Below are 18,042 nucleotides of genomic sequence, written 5' to 3' on the forward strand. Positions count from 1 at the left end.
TCATAATTTGGGTCAATATTTTAATTACCCGTGTCCCTATTTATGGAAAGGTTAGCAAACATATGTTTTTTAATTTCTATGGCTTCCCTGGCCCATTGGGTGTACCCCTTATCATTAGAAATAGCCAAGGCTTCATCAAATTTTACAAAATGATCTGGTTGAAGCCAAATATGCTATGCTAAAGCTGAAACGAAAGTTTCTGGAGGCTTGCTTAATTGTAGGGTTTTTTCTATTGAATTACGGTGTTCAATAAACCTTTCAACAAAATTCCACACATTATGACAAACACGTGCGCAGAAAAATATTTTAGGATGGTCTACGTTTTAGTGGAAGAGATCAGACGTATGCAAAAACATTTATTTCTAGATGTGAAAAAAAGACAAAAACTGGCAATTGCCCCCCCCCCCCCAAAAAAAAAAATCTTATATTTTCTTCCCTCCAATCCTCTTAATTTCAGGTTTAAATAACTAAACCTTCCAAATGTCAAGAATACCTTTTTCAGTTTTAGAGTTCTTACGTTAAGTTTCGACAATAAAAAACCTTCCCATTTCACGATTTTAACCAGCATGAGATAATGTACACCCGCTCTGTAGTGTCTACTAATATTTTGTCAACACCTCCCTCAACTTTCCCTGAAAGTCTTAACTTAATACGCTTAGCTGCTCCTAAGTTATTGCAGATATGCCATTTCGAGAACCTTGATGCACCGATTCTTTTGATTTAATTTAGTGTCTCCCCTGACATTCCCTTAACGTTTCAAATTAATACCGTTGGCCGTTCCTAAGATATTAAAGATACGCCCTTTTGACAACCCGGATGCACATAGTGTCTTTCGATTTATTTCAAAATGCCCCTCACCTTTCCCATAAAGTTTCAGCTTAATGCCCTTAGCTGATCCTGAGATATTGCATATATACCATTTTGACAACCATGATGCATTTAATGTCTTTTGATTTAGTTCAATATCACCCGCGATATTTCCTAAAAGTTTCAACTCAATACTCTTAGGCGCTCCTGAGAAATTGTATACACACCCTTTTCTAGTGGCACAATTTCTTCAAAATCCTGGGGGGGGGGGAGGGGAGGCAAAGTTTGAGCTAATCTTCTCAAATCAAGTGAAATTAACAGCGAAAACTGAAAAATGAGCGATATAGTACCATAAAGGCAAAGATATACTATAGAAAACTTACCCATTTCTGTGTATGCTTAAATTATGCAGACTTATCTTAGTTTTGACAAGATTATTGAATAAATTAAATTTCAGCTGGGGGGTAAACTGGCCTTGGGGGGGGGCTGGTGTCTTTGAGGGGTGCTGGTGTCTTTGAGGGGGAGATAACCTAACCTTGATCCTCTTGGCGTCTTTTTATTCAATTCATTATCCCCCACACTTCCTGAAAGTTTCAACTTAATACCCTTTGGCTTTTTTGAGATATTAATTAAAAAAAACTTTCCCACAAAATAAGATTTTCAAAGAAAAGTAAAGAACTCCATTAAACAAAAAATGAGCAAAAATCAAATCAAATAATCTATCAAGCGTGAAACTACCACAAATCAGCATCGATAAATAAATGAAACCCAACAGGAACATAAATTACAACAAATACCCGAATCAGACCCAAAACGAGCATAAAGTAACTCAATTTGGGTCAAAAACTCCTATTCGTTCCCAACACCAGAACAGAATTCGCATGTTATTGAAAAAATACAAATGAACGTGCATTGTCAATTTAGCATACATACACTGATATTTAGTTATAAAAATATTAAAATTATTTGATTTATTAAAGTTATAAAAGTAAAAACATTTATATTTTTTTCAGTAAATTGCAAATTATGTTATAGCCTCGGGAGGGCATAGGGATTTTGCGCCCAACTCATGTTAATTTCTGCTTGTTTTGGGTTTGACTCGGTTGTTTATTGTAATTTCTGTTTGTTTTGGGTTTCATTTATTTACCGATGCTGATTTGTGGTAGTTTCACGCTTGGTAGATTAGTTTATTTTATTTTTGCTCATTTTTTGTTTAATGGAGTTCTTTACTTTTCTTTGAAAAACTTATTTTGTGGAAATTTTTTTTAAAATTAATTTCTGTTCGTTATATATTGACATAGTCTTTTCAGGGAAAAAGAAAATAATACTTTAAATCTTTTCGTTTTTTAAGACTTTATAGTTTGGCCTGCTATGTGTATGCTGGAGGAAAACTTTCAGCAATTTTTAACAACAAACACCGTTTTAAAAATCTTGACACAAATAGTGCTGTGTAATTTAGTTTCATACCTCCTCTAGTTGACCTGAGATGGAAAACTTGATACCATTCGCAAAAAAATCTGTTTACTTTCTTTGATAGCTTGGATACACTTACGCTATTTTGATTTGGTTAAATTTTAAGAGCAGAAGTAGCCCCAAAAGTTTGAACATAATACCCTCAGTTGTTCTTGGGATACTGCTGAGATGCCCTATTGGGAATTAGCATTATCACAGTGCATTTTAATTTAATCTTAAGGCAACACTTAGTTTTTAAACATAATGGGTGAATGGGAGGGTGGGCGTCGGAGGGTGGGAGTGGAAGGAGGATTAGTTGCCCTCCAATCACTTTCGACTATCAAAAAGGGCATCAGCCCTTTCTATTTTCAATCGAATGAGCCTCTTTCGAGGTTCCCATGACAACTCTTTCGATACGAAGTGCCCTGGTCTAAACAACAACAACAACAAAAAATATCACTAATCACTTTCGAATATTGAAAAGGGCACTATCCCTTTGAATTTCAAATTGAAAGAGCCGGTTTTGAAGCTTTTACGACAACGCCTTCTATAAAAACCTTATATGCCCCAAGGGCATAACTTAAAACCCTTGCCCTGAGGGTTGAGGGGGAGTGTCCTCCTCAAAACATATTTTCTATCTGAAAATCAACTACGCTGAACAAAATGGCTATCTTAAAATTTTAATTAGATGTGTTTGGGGGAATGATGGGCGTGGGGGGGCTAGCTGCCCTCCAATCACTTTCAACTATTGAAAAGGGCACTAGCCACTCAAATTTCCAATCTAATGAGCCCTTTTCGAATTTTCTACGACAACTCCTTCGATACGATGTGCCGGGGTATGTAGAAAAAAAAAACAAAAAAAAAACACTTAGTGCCCACATCGTTCTTTACTTAGACAGCGCTAGCGCGCTGCCTATGATTACAGATGTGACATTTTGACAACTTGGATGCACATAGTTTCTTTTCTTTTAGTTCGGCACCCCTTTTAATATTCCCTGAAAGTTCCAACCCAATATCTTTAGCTGTTCCTGATTTACAGCAGATACACCCTTTTGGCATATCTTTCAACACCCTTTTAGCATATCCTTCAACGACCACTGAGAGTTTCAACTGAATAAACTTAATTGTTCCTGAAGTATTGCAGATTGGCCCTTTTGACAACCTGGATGCACAAAATGTTTTTTGATTTAGTTCATCATTCCCCTCGACATTCCCTAAAGTTCACCTTTAGTGAATGCCTTTTCAGACACACACAGGATCAAACATCCCCTCTTTCCGAATAATAAAAGCTATATGCATACAATGTGCAACTTCCATAATTTGTGGCCCATGCCCCAGAGATTGTGGAGGTCATGTTATTCGTAGAGGCATGGAACATTTCGATTGTTATGAATAAAATGGCTATCCCAAAATTTTGATCGGTGTTGAGAGGGAGCAGCTAAAAACGGTGAGGGAGGGTGGATGGTCGTCCTCCATTCACTTTTGACTCAAAAAGGTCACCAGAACTTTCAATTTCTAATCGAATGAGTCTCCTCTGAAGTTTCTACGACAACTCCTAGTATACGAAGTGGCCTGGAGAAAAAAAATACATGGATGTCGCTTCGCTCCTTGCTTAGGTTGCGCTACTACGTTGCCTATGAAGCCGGCTACTGTGGCAGTAGATAACCTGGTTACGGTCTAAATGAATCCACTCAGTTTTATGATAATTTTATATTGAATGGTTGGCATAATTCTATCTCTTCTCAGTTCAACTCAGAGCTGGAACAGTGGCATCAATTTAGTTTTTCTTTTCAACTCTATACCCTTCCCCTCCAAGATTCCAACATAGATATTTTTTTTAGACTGAATAGACAAGACAAGTCGAAGACACATATCAAAAGAAAGTAATTGGATTAAGCTAATATGGAAAACCGAAGAATTGGCAGATATTTTGGACCGATTTTTACCGTCTGTATTCAGGACCTAAATTACATAAATAAAGCCTATATGAAATCACGGAACACAAAAAAAAAATATCGTAAGCCACAAGATATTAGCAAAAAATTGGTTATAATATGTTTTTAGTGCCACATCTCTAATCATTTAGTGCTTCCTGATGCCTCTCTACAAAGGAACTACACACCCCTTGCTGCAAACTCTCCTCGCAATTTCCTGACACAGAAGCGAAATGTCGATCAAATCAAGAAAAATCTGTCCCAACAGGACACGAACCGGAGACCTACTGGACATAACGTTATTGTGACAACCACTACAGTAAGTAACCGTTCAAATTAAACCAATATAAATAATTTTTTATACTCAAGAATGGTATTCTTGACGGCCCAAAAACCGTTAGTGTTTTAGAAATGGACAAACAAAAGGAAAAATAGACAGTCAGGTGTTTTCCGACACCATCAATCGATATAGCGAACTTGGTAACCATACATGGCGAATCTAATCCAAAATCCATTTCGGAGTAAATATTTTGGTTTGACTGACTGTAGCGTATGCGTATATTGTGGACGCCATGTGATCCTGTTTTGCAAGTTTTTAATTATTGTTTTTTTTAGATGCCATTTTTGAGGAACAGGTTATTATTTCGACGCTCAATTTTTAAGAATGTGTTGCAATAATAACCCAATTACAAGAACCCTTTTTGGGTTTACAAAACTGGCAGGCTAATTGCGACAAACTTCTAGTGAATCCCCGGAAGAACAAGTATATCGGAGGGAATTTTCTTAAATTCAAAAGCAACAATTTTCCAATGGAAATTCTGCAAAAAAATTTTTAAAGAAAATTCCCGGGCTCTTGAAAGTGAAAGCATTGGTTCGGCCAATTCTTAAGTCTTAGTCAATTTTAAGCCTTAAATTTTAATAGAAATGATTTTCGTAATCTCAGAGTAAAATTCTCCTCAATAATCAGATACTGATTTTGCCAAACAAAGTGAGATCCTTTCCTGACTATATCTGAATCTTTATCCGAAGTAATAAACATAGTCTCTACACAACGCGGACATAAGCATAACATTTTACAAGGGAAGTAATGCATTCCGTAAAACCAAAACGTGACAGATTTTGTTAGAGTTATAAAACACATAACAAAATTTGTGTATTTCGAAAGATTTGTTCTGGAGGTCAATCTAAGCATTTGTGTCCTACAAAGACAATTCAAATACTACTCCAAATAACTAAAATTACATTATAAAACAAATTATGTCCTATAATACCAATTTTGATTGAACAGAATACTAATATAATTGTTGTGTTTTTTTTACTTGAATTGTTAAAGCAAACTCAGTGATAACCTTATTCCCTTCCAAAAAGTAGAAACTTAGAAAATCTGAAATTGTCTCCATAAAAGCATAAAAGTTATAGTAAAAGCAACCAAATACGTAATACAGTTGAAAGTGACAGAGCGAAATATTTTGAATTCGTAAGCCTTGATCCATACATTCTCTTTCCATGTTCATTTTAGTGGTGTAAACCGAAGACCCTCCAAACAGGTACATACAAAAGAATTTTTTGGGTGGGAGAGGGTATATTTGTAAGAATGGCAAAATACTGGGCCAATTGCCGGAATACATTGACAAAAATGTAAAAATCCTAGAATTTCGAGGAAAACATAGCCCCCCCCCACCATTTACGTGTTTATTCACAAAGAACCTTAACATATGATTCAAAATTATGAGGGAAAGCACTGTTTTACTAAAGACAACACGCAAAAAAGAAATAATTGAACACAATAGTTCTGAGCAAATTTATTATCAGTGTTGCCACCAACCTGTGGATCTGGAGATCAAGCATAGATTGATGAAGTTCCTACGGATTATTTTCTTCTCAGAATCACTATAAGTAACAACTCAGACAGTCGATTGACATGTTGTAACCCTGAACATGGGCTCCGATTGCTTGGGTTAAAACGAACAGAAACTACCACAAGCAGGGATAAGGATAATGGCCCCTTAGCCTTCTAAAGGTCAGAACGTCGTTTGCACTTTATTAAAAACAATTTCGATTCCCAAAATTGTGTTTTTTATTTGTCATAACATCAACAACAACACAGCGAAAAAAAAATAGTGTGTTAATCAAGGTTTACAAATAAGAGATGTACTGCCTGCCCCTTCCCTCCCTATCAAAATCTCTAAACGACTAAAATATTGTTTGCACTTCATTGAAAACGACAAGTATCTTGAACAGTGTGGTTTTATTTGTCAAAATATCAACAACAATAACCAAAAAGAAATAAATTTACAATAATAACAAAGATTACTGAAAAGAACTAATGAAAGTATGTTCTTGTTGTTCTGTTGAAAGTATGTACTAATTGTTTAATATGTAATGCTATTTCTTCTTCGAAGTCTTAGCAGAGTTTGATTAATTAATGTTGTTGAAGAGAAGATGTTCGAAATATAATTTGATTTCGGCAAAGCTCATATGGTGACCTGTGGTTTAGAAGGTTTAGGAGGCGTTAGCCTTAATTCTGTTTGTTGTAATTTCTGTTCTGTTTAAGTCGTTTTTTTCATTTTAAATTCTGTTCGTTTTGGGCCTGATTTACTTACTGAAAGTAACTTCTGTTCGTTTTAATTTTTAATTATTATATGACTTTTTTGTGCTCGTCTTTGGCAGTATTACAGCACTTTACTTTTCGTCGAGGTTTTTTTTTCGGAAAATGTTTTTTTTTTAATTATTTTCTGTTCGTTTTGAATTGACACAGTTTTTTTTTATAGAATATTTGTAAAGCTTTCCTTCAGTTTTTCAGCTTAAGATTTAAGATTTTGGCTTGTTATTTAAATTTTGGACAAAATTAGTGCATTCAATCATAAATTTGGAATAACAATAATTTTGGGCAACTAATTTTAACGACAGTTTTACTATAGAATTATGAGTGGATAGGGGGGGGGATGTTATTTAAATGGATTGAAAATCAAAAAGAAAATTTGGCTTTCTACAGGGCTGAACCCAGGGGCGTAATTTGCTATGGGGCAGGGGGGGGGACAACTGTCGCTCCCAAACTCCAGTTTGCCCCTCCCCCTGCTGAAATTTGGTTTCTTCCAAATTCTTGTCAAAACTAAGACAAACCTGCATAATTGAAGCATCAACAGAAACAGATCAGTTTTTTAGTTCATATTTATCTTTATAGTACTATAAAGTACCTTTATAGTACTTTTATAGTAATAAATATTACCTTTATGGTACCAAATGGCTTATTTTTTAGGTTTTACTGTCATTTTCACTTGATTTGGAAAAATTGACTCAAATTTCCCCCCCCCCCCATGATTTTGACGAAATTACGCCACTGGCTGAAGCCATGCTAACCCCGATCCTGTTACAACCTTGGATACAGACGAATTTCGACCAACCATTTTATTACATGATTCTTCCTCTATTATATTTTTCTGTGAATTTTTGTTTATTTAAATAAATGAATTTGGAGATCAATTATTAAAAAGAGTTGATAAATGACCTTCATTTTAAAGTGTAGGCCTTCTTGTAAGCTTCAAATAATCCGTTCTCGAGAACAAATATTGCCAGCAGCGAGTGTCTTTTGATTTATATCGCAACTTAACCCTGCATACATTATAAATCTCATAGGACCTTAAAGTCCCAAAATGTTATTTTTTTCTGAATTGGAGACAAAATTGTCTAGCTCCTCCCTTCTCCTCAAAGAATTAGATTTGTATCTCCCCTGTCCCCCCCCCCTCTTCCTTTGTCCAACTGTATCAGAAAGTTTCATCCCCCCAGCGTTCCCAATATATTACAGACATGCTATTTCGATAAACTGGATGCCCATTTTGTCTTTCTATTTACCTCTGCCCCGCCTTCCTAAGTTCAAAATTTAAGGTCCACTTAACCGTTTCCCCCCTCTTCAACAATAACCTCAGTTTTAACTCGATCAATTAGACCATTCCCGAGATGCTGTAAATAGTTCGAGAATTCACGTGTACATAGCGTCTTTTGATTTACTCAAGTAAACTTATCATTTCCAAAGTATGCTCTTGGGAAACCCAGGGAATCTTGGTATAGCGTACGACCCGTAAAAGTTCACTAGAACTGCGACTATTCAGAAACAAAAAGTATCTGGCCCGTTTCGTGACCCCCTGACACGATCTTTGAAAGTTTCAAGCTAATCGGACAACACTCCTTCTCCATTTATATTATAAAATCTGTGTGAAAAAATTTAACCACTTGCATAATTTACGGCCCTTGCCCTAGGAGCTGTAGGGGTTAAGTCATACCTGGAGTCATATTTGTTGGCCCTTTCGACTATTTTGAAGAAAATGGCTACCTCAAAATTGTGAATGGATGTATTTGGAGAAGTGTGAGGGAGCAAGTAGCAAAAAAGGGGACTGCTTGCCCTCCAATCACTTGTGACTTAAAAAAAAACAAAAAAACAGCGAAGCCACTTCACAGTTTACTTAGACAGCACTACTGCGCTACCTATGATTGACATAGAGCATGGATTATTTCTTCGAGACCTACGGTCAAATTTCCATTTTTTTTTTTATTTCTAGGAGATAATTTTGGAAAGGTCAATATGGAAGTCCTAAATTACGAAATTATTTAGGAGATTTTTTAGCTCGATCAAACTTTCTGATACCTTGAGAGCATATTGGACCCAGAAGTAGACTAAAACAAGTGCAGCCGCAATTTGACTCATAAATGTAAGCTGAGGAAAGCGGGGCACCAATTAAAAAAAATATGGGAAGGTGGGCAAGGATATTTTTCTCTCTCTCTTTCTTTTTTAATGAAGACAAAAGTGTATATTTCAAAATCTGTTTGGGAGGGCATTTTTCTTATACAAAAAAAGGTATGCTTCAAAATTTAAGGGCGAGGGGGAATAAAATCCCGGGAGCAATAGGCCTCTTCCCACTGGTGCCTCTAAAGAGGAGTAGCCCAAAATCTTGTAATTTGCACATGTACCAGAAGAAGTTGTCATGCCACAACCAAATTTAATGGCAGAAAAAGCCGGTATCCTAGTTGTGCCTTTGGTGAGTGCAGATGCAATCCAACCACTACGTGGTATGGTGTCCTTAAGTTCTTAGCAGCAGGATATCTACCAGGAGGGATTGCCAGATCTTCGCCGAATTTGGTAGGAAGTAAGACCGGAGATCCTAACCATGTCTTTCGGAGATAAGATTCGACATGATTTTCATTATCAGGATTCATAATCAGAAATAGATGTTATGTTTCAACAAAAACTAGAAAAAAAGTCCGTCTCAGTTGTATTTTGTTTCGAGTCTCTTAGTAGAGGGGGGGGGGGGGGTTAAAAAGTTCGTCATCAAAAGGTATTCAGAACAAACTCAGTCAAGCTTTGTGGAAAGCAAGAATAATCGTTCTAGTCAGACTGTTTTTCGGGAGGGGTGGGGGGCATGAATTAAGCCTTCAACCAGTTCTGATCTCTGTGTGGGGAGGGCAAGAACTGCGCCATCAAATACATCTGCCAAAAACCCCTTCGCCAAGATTTTCACGACTTTCTTCACAATTTCTCATTTTAATTGAACAGTTTTCAGCCCCTCCCCCCCCCCCCAAAAAAAAAATTCATATAAGTCTGACTATCAAAATACGAAAAGAGCTACAATTTTTAAATCTTTCTTAAAAGGTGCTGAATATCGAGGTCCATGACGAAATTTTAGGAGAAGTTATGCAAAGGAAAGAACCCAAGTATAAGAAAAAGGAGGCGCCATAAGCATATTATTTTTTTTTAACAAGTTATTTTGTAGACATTTCTGCCAAGAGCGGATCCAAGATTTTGGTTCGGGGGGGGGGGGTTTACTAATTTTCGTCTCGGTTTTCGACTAATTTTTACTAAGGTTTTACTAATTTTCGACTTGGTCAAAAATTTCGGGGGGGGGGGGGTTCAAACCGGGTACCCCCCCCCCCTGGATATGGCCTTGATTTCTGCATAGCATTTACCAACAGTATTAGAACATTTTACCTAAGAATTACAGGTCACTCAGCAGAAACATGAATTCGCACTAATACTATGCTTAACTTAGCCATATTAAAAGACATTTAAGAACAGATCAAGAGCTGATGGATGAGTGTCAGACAGTGTTTACTTGGAGATAAAATAAAAAAAAAGAAGTTTTTTTTAACTGAAAGTAAGGCACGACGTTAAAACATAAGACAAACTGAAATTATGTTGTGTATGAAAGAGGCAGTACCCTACTCAACGCTCCGGTCGTTACGCTAAATTTTTTTATCGTTAAAAAAAAAAATAGTCGTGAGAAAATTAAACTTTAGCGTAAAGAGCGAGGCGCTGAGGAGGGGAAAGTTTCTTACATATACGAAATAATTTCTGTTAGTGTTAAGTTTTAACGTCGTTCCTTACTTTCAGTTTAAAAAACTTATTTTTTTTTATTTAATTTTTGAACATTTTTGAATTGATGCAGGTTTTGATTTCGGCTCACAGTACATGCATAATTAAAACAAAATGTGCATATTAATTTTACTTTTATTTGGTTAAATGGCTTTCTCGAAACTTGTTTAGTTTTATTTACGAACGTTTTTATTAGTAATAAATACACGTAACTTACGAATTAAATTACGTAACGAACTTCTATTTTCTTAGATTTTTAATACGTATATTAGAGGGTTCGCCCCCTAGTCAATACTTTGCTTTTTAAGCTAAGGTTCGAATTTTGTTCCAATTCTTTAAAAATGCCCCCTTAATCACCCCTTAATTAGAATAAATAGCTCTTATGAAAGTACTAAATAATCTTTGGCTTAAAGAGCGAGGTATTGACAAGGGGGTGAACCCAGTCATATACGTAATGTTTTCTGTCGTTTTATGTTTTGATGTTGCTCCTTACTTTCAGTTGAAAAACTTGTTTTTTTTAACTATAAATTTCTGATCTTTATTAAATAATGCTGGAAAATCCGGCGCCTCCTTCATAGCAATGTCCCTTCCTCCATGAAAACTTCCTTCATGAAAAGATCCTCCCACTTAACCCCCGACCCACTCCCCCCACTACCAGAAAAAATCCCCCTGAAAACGTCTGTATACTTCCCAATAACCAATATCCTTCCCAATACTTCCCAATAACCAATAATGTTAACATTGGGTAAAGTTCATAACTTTCAGCCCTCCCCCCGGGGACTTCGGGGGATTAAGTCAACCTAAAAGACATAGTTATCATATTTTCGACCATGCTGAACAAAATGGCTATCTCAAAATTTTGATCGGGTGACTTTGCGGAAAAAATGAGCGTGGGAGGGGGCCTAGTTGCCCTCCATTTTTTTTTGGTCACTTGAAAAGGAAACTAGAACTTTTAATTTCCGTTCGAATGAGTCCTCCCACGATATTCTAGGACCACTGGGTCGATATGATCACCCCTGGGAAAAAAACACAATAAAAAACAAATAAACACGCATCTGTGATCTTTCTTCTGGCAAAAAATACAAAATTCCACATTTTTGCAGATAGGATCTTGAAACCTCTGCAGTGGGGTTCTCTGATACGCTGAATATGATGGTGTGATTTTCATTAAAGTTCTATAACTTTTAGGGGTACTTTCCCCCTTTTTTCGAAAATCAGCCAAATTTTCTCAGGCGCGTAACTTTTGATAGGTAGGACTAAACTTGATGAATGATATATATTTGAAGTCAGAATTAAAATCTGATTTTTTTTATGTATCTATTGGTATCAAAATTCCGTTTTCTACAGTTTCGGTTACCATTGAGCCGGGTCGCTCCTTACTTACAGTTCGTTACCACGAACTGTTTGATAGATCGACTAGGGTTATCAGCCATGTTACTATACTCATCTATCCCTGACTTAAATGAAATACATGTATCAAGAGGTTCTCTAAGTAGACCTAAGGATCATTACGTTTAATTCCTAGGCATCTTGCTTGGAGAAGATCTTCCCTTCAATTATTATATTTACCCTATTTAAATGAAAGTCCTCAAGAGTCTTAGAATCCCTAGTAATTTCAAAGACATAATTCCAGGGTCGATTCATAGAATCTTGTTGTACAGCTTAATTCAATCTTATGTTTCATATGGTTCTGTTATTTGGATGTCAACTTTTCCCTCGTCTCTGATGCTACTTTCAAAACTTTATGATAAAGCAAGGACTCATTAAGGAAACTAAACGATCTTCACTTAAACCCTTGTTCGATTTGAAATCCCTCTATTTTCTTTCTTGGTCTTCTTTCATCTTTTTACAGTTCCACGGCCATCTTCCTGCTGCCCTATGTTATAATTTATCTTTTAATTCCGATCAATCTACTTATTATGTCCGTACTTCCAGCAATTTACAGGTTCCTCATACTCCATGAATGAGGTCTGACTTCAACCCTCTGACAATTTGCAACAGGATTTGGAACACGCTCCCTATGTCTGCACGAAGCTGCCACTCGTTTGGTATGTTCAAAAATTATGTTAGTGATTTTCTAGCTAGTTTTTATAGTATTTTTTATAATTTTCATAAATTTTTATAGTAATTAAGTTTTTTTTTCTCTCTTGTGTTGTCTCTTAAAGGTGTGAATGCATGATGTTGAAAATGTTTTTTTTTTGTATTTGTTTTATTTTTGCTTCTCTCCTGTTTTTTTCTTGGCCAGAGAGCCTTAGGGGGGAGTTTATATTGAAGTGTGTTTTGTTGAGCTTATTGATTGAATAAAATTGATTGATTGAGCCGTATGTACCCTACTTACCAATCAACGGAAACAACAACTATACTAAACAAGCCGACTTGAGGATTGATTATCTCTGATTTTCTTATGCTTTTATATGGGCATTGGCCCTATAATTTCCGTTTGAGAATTTGAAGAGAACCTCTATTAGATGGATTGGGGCAAGGATTTGTTGTTACCCTAAATTTTTGTCTTTTTGACAACAGGGCCTAATTCTTGGTGTTAGAAAAAAAAATTATGATATGATCCTCGTATTTTATAAGGGAGCGTCAAGAATAACATATGGGGACACGGAAAATTGATTTTTCCTCCCTTCTCTCCTTTGCAAGTGCCTAATATATCCAGGGGCGGATCTACGATGTTTTAGGGGGGGGGTAAATAGGTTGATCCGATAAACTTGCACTAGGAGCAAGTTTTATTAACGCAAACTTGCGGTAATTAAGTAAACTACGCTACTTTAGACTACATTAGCGGGGGGCGCCCCCTCGCCCTTCCCCTGGATCCGCCACTGAATAGATCCAGCCTTGGTAAATAAAATAAAGATTTATTTATACTGTTTATATGGTACCCAATCAGAGTTGTAAAATATCAGACAGAGATTCAGTTCTTTTATCCTAACCTGAAAGAACAATCAAGAAGTGTTTATTAAACACAGAATAATTAGTTTTACAAGCCTGTGATTTATAGCGGGGTATGAGGCTTCCCCTTACCCTCCACAGAAATTCTTGACACCGCTGATCATTTTAAGGATACAAGGACTAAATATTTGATAGTTTGAATTATTAATAATGTTTTTGCTAGCTAATTGTGAAGAACAAACACAAATTTTAACATAAATGACACATTTGAATAGATTTAGTTAGACAAAAGGGGTTACACTGAAACTTCCATAAAATGGATTTTAACTATTATTTTTATCTTATCAAATAACCATTGTTCCACCCTTTTAATGAAGGCCCTTTTAACGCCTGAATGAATTGGGTCAAATCCATGCTTTAGTTATGCTGAAATTACTGATTGATCAAAATCTTCCAGTGTGGCAAGGTTATTTTTTTTGGCGCCTTATTGTTGTACAGTTGTTTTGTTGTTTTTTATAGTACCTCTTTTCCTGAATTTACTAATTTTGTGAAGATCTTTATTGAATTTTAACTCTTAACCCACAAGAAAAACTAAGGTCAGGACAGCCTGTGATTTCACAAGAATCTCGAGGAAGTCTAGATCCATGAAGTTACTAACAATACAATTTCATTTTTTCGATTCTAGTTATTGGCCAAAGTAGAAAACAATTCCATCCAACTCAGAAGCATAAACAAGGAACCAAACAAAACTGTCACAACTCTGAGAGGAAACTTTTTAGAGATCACATAACGTTGGATTGGTGCATGTACCTCGTCTAGATTTCGTGCAAATAATTCAGGAAAGGTCAAGCTGGAAACACTGCGTACCAAATTTGTTTTATATGGAATATTCCATTTGTGTTGAATTTTCTAATGACGAAACACCATAATATATCAAGTCAAATTTCCCAAACAGATATTTGGCTGGTAGTGTTGGGGATAGACTTCTGAATGAAACTAATAGCACTATTACTAGAAGGAAAAGAGGTATTTGTTTTTCGCTCTGGAAGATCTGACAAAAATCGGTTTGCCTCTCTGCAATCGGTTATGATTTGCTTATTTTGAGTGAGAAAAACTACGATATAGTCAAACTTTAATTCAATATTTAATATATAGAGGTGGTTAGGGGTTGGGTATTCAATATAATGTGTACTGGACGGCCTGCTTTCCATAATTTTCTTCTGTAGTTCCCACAATTTTGTTAATAAAACATTATATTTTCATCATATTTTAGTATATTTAATTAAGATTAACCTAATTTCATTTCTTGAGTCTGGACTAGGACATCAAGTTCATTTCTTGATGTCCTAGTTCATCTTTCCAAAGGTTCAGGACCTACCTGACCCCTTTAGAAGGGGAAGGAGCTTGGGCGCCCATAAGGGGGGCAGGGGGGCACCCCCCCCCTGGCTGAATGATACTGACTTACTTTTATATTTTTGTTCTGAGATTTCTATTATATAGCATTAAGAGTGCCAATTAGACGAGGTCTGCCACCCCTGGAATTCAGCTTATGGGCGCGCATGGGAAGGAGAATGAAGGGTATCTATATTATATTTGTCGTGGCATTTACCAAAAGTGATTGTTGGATATCATCCAATCTTAGCGAGGAAGACGGCAAAAGCTATGCAGTTCCCATAATTTTTTTAATAAAGTATTATATTTTCATCATATTTTAGTATATTTAATTAAGATTTACCTAATTTCATTTCTTGAGTGTGTTCTGAATAAATAACAAGTACCGAAAAAGAAAACATTTGAAGAGCTATTTCTGCCTTTTTGAAGACAAGGATCGATTTAAACTTCTGAGGAGGGGAGGAGCCCTAATTTCTTGTCGCTAAAATCTTTCGGAAGGGATCATTGGATCTCAAGCAAACTGAGTAGAAATTAAGATTAAGTTTCATAATCGTGCACGTTGAGAATTCAGGTTAGTTTCAATTTTTGTGTGGCGCATGGGAAGGGGGTATCTAAATTTTGTCATCAATACTTTACCAGGGGGCCACGTCAACTTCCAATCAATCTTGGTGGGAAGCATGAGTTCATGTCCTGATTGTGCTTTTCTGTAACTAGCCCAATTCAGCCCTACATAGAGGGGAGCCTCCTATCATTCTTGTAATCATAACATCAACAGAACAAGTTCTCGGATTTAAGTAAACCTGAGAGTCGACTTCCGATTCTTGGGATCCAGCAACAGTCCTCTCTGGGGAAGAGAAGGGGGTACATTCTTGTAATCGGGATATCATCCACAAGAGGTTGTCTGATTTAAAAAAAAATTGGCGGGAAGCTTGGATAGGTTTCCACATTGTAGTTGGCTTTCTTGGGTATCTGACTTCTTTGGAGGGGGGGGGGGTATGTCTCCTAGATTCTCATAGTCACAGCACCTACTAGCAGAGGTTTCCAATCTCAAAGCAAACAACAAATGTCCTAGTTCATCTTTCCAGAGGTTCGAGACCTACCTGACCCCTTTAGAAGGGGAAGGAGAATGATGGGTATCTTTATTATATTTATCGGGGTATTTACCAAAAGTGATTGTTGGATATCATCCAACCTTAGTGAGGAATACGGCAAAAGCTATGCAGTTCCCATAATTTTGTTAATAAAGGATTATATTTTCATCATATTTTAGTATATTTAATTAAGATTGACCTAATTTCATTTCTTGAGTGTGTTCTGAATAATTCTGAATAATAAACAAGTACCGAAAAATAAAAAAAAAAAACATTTGGAGAGCTACTTCTGCCTTTTTGAAGACAAGGATCGATTTGAAATTCTGTGGAGGGGGGGGGGAGCCCTAATTTCTTGTCGTTAAAATATCTTTCAGAAGGGATCGTTGGATCTCAAGCAAACTGAGTAGAAAGTAAGATTAGTGTCATAATCGTGCACGTTGACAATTCAGGTTAGTTCCAATTTTTGTGTGGCGCATGGGAAGAGGGTATCTAAATTTTGTCATCAATACTCTACCAGAGGGCCACGTCAAATTCCAACCAAACTTGGTGGGAAACATGAGTTCATGTCCTGATTGTACTTTTTTGTAACGGGACCTAATTCAACCCTCCACAGAGGGTAGCCTCCTACCATTCTTGTAATCATAACATCAACAGAACAAGTTCCCGGATTTAAGTAAACCTGAGAGTCGACTTCCGATTTTTGGGATCCAGCAACAGTCCTCTCTGAGGAAGAAAAGGGATTACATTCTTGTAATCGGGACATCATCCACAAGGGGTTGTCTGATTAAAAAAAAAGAAAAAAAGATGGAAAACTAGGATAGGTTTCCACATTGTAGTTGGCTTTCTTGGGTTTCCGACATCTTTGGAAGGGGGGGTCTCCTAGATTCTCATAGTCACAACACCTACCAGCAGAGGTTTCCAATCTCAAAGCAAACAACAAATGTCCTAGTTCATCTTTCCAGAGGTTCTGGACCTACCTGACCCCTTTAGAAGGGGAAGGAGAGTGAAGGGTGTCTATATTATATTTATCGGGACATTTACCGAAAGTGATTGTTGGGTATCATCCAAAGTTAGTGAGGAAGACGGCAAAAGCTAGGAAGGAACATGATATTAAATGGGTAAGCAAAACTCCTAAGACTATGAAGACGATCTGAGTGTTCTAAATAAAAATATACTAGCAAAATGAATTCTAGGAAGTTTTTACAAGAGATTTAAGTCTGAAGATTAATGTTAATAAAATTAAGTCGCATAGAATAGGAATAATGGGGGCGAAGAGGAGATATTAGGTAACTCGAGAGGATAGCTTCACTTACCTGGGTACTGTAGGTCACGTTTTGCAGATGACAGATTGCCAAAGAATGTGCTTGTTTTTACAATTCATCAGAGGCTAAAAAACAAGTAGAACCTCCCCTAATGGAATAGGAAGAGGTCAAAAGGGAAAATTTACAGGAAATTTAAACTTCATTGGAAAAATAATAGGATGAAGGTAGGGATAGGGAGAATAAAGAGAGAGGGGCTTTGAATGTATAGAGGGGGAGGAGTGTGGGCAGCTGTCTTGGCCTCAAGTCACTAGATGCTGCAGTGATTTGTTACTGCTATCAGTATTTTTAGTTTTTTCTTGAGAATCATTTATTTAACAGCATAGAGCATAGGTGCTCAAGATCCAAAAAACGTACTTTTAAGCCAGTAATTTTCACTGAGCAGATGTTATTCACATAACAAATCGAACTTAATTTGAACAGAAATGATGACGAATTAACAAATCAAAAGAACTGAGGGAATAGTAAAACTAAAATGATTCACAAGTAAATTTCTGCCATAAGACTCCTTTTATATTCCTGGAAGTTGAACCAGCATTTTAGTTTTTTTTTATAATAAACAAGAAAAGGATAAACTGTTCAAAATATGTTACCTCACTTTACAAGTCTTGCATCACGCCCATCGCCGAGTATGAATACACGTTATATGCAGGCGCTCCAAAAACATTGTTGATACCAATACAAAAGATCCAGGATACGGCTAATAGGACAGGTACGGCCGTTCCCTATGACTATCTCCAGTCTGTTAGTGAGAGTTTTGATGTAACGTCAATGGTTATTTTCTACAA

This window comes from Artemia sp. Qi Xiang Cuo, chromosome 19 (genome assembly GCF_049724085.1).
Source record: "Artemia sp. Qi Xiang Cuo chromosome 19, ASM4972408v1, whole genome shotgun sequence".
NCBI lineage: Eukaryota > Metazoa > Arthropoda > Branchiopoda > Anostraca > Artemiidae > Artemia > Artemia sp. Qi Xiang Cuo.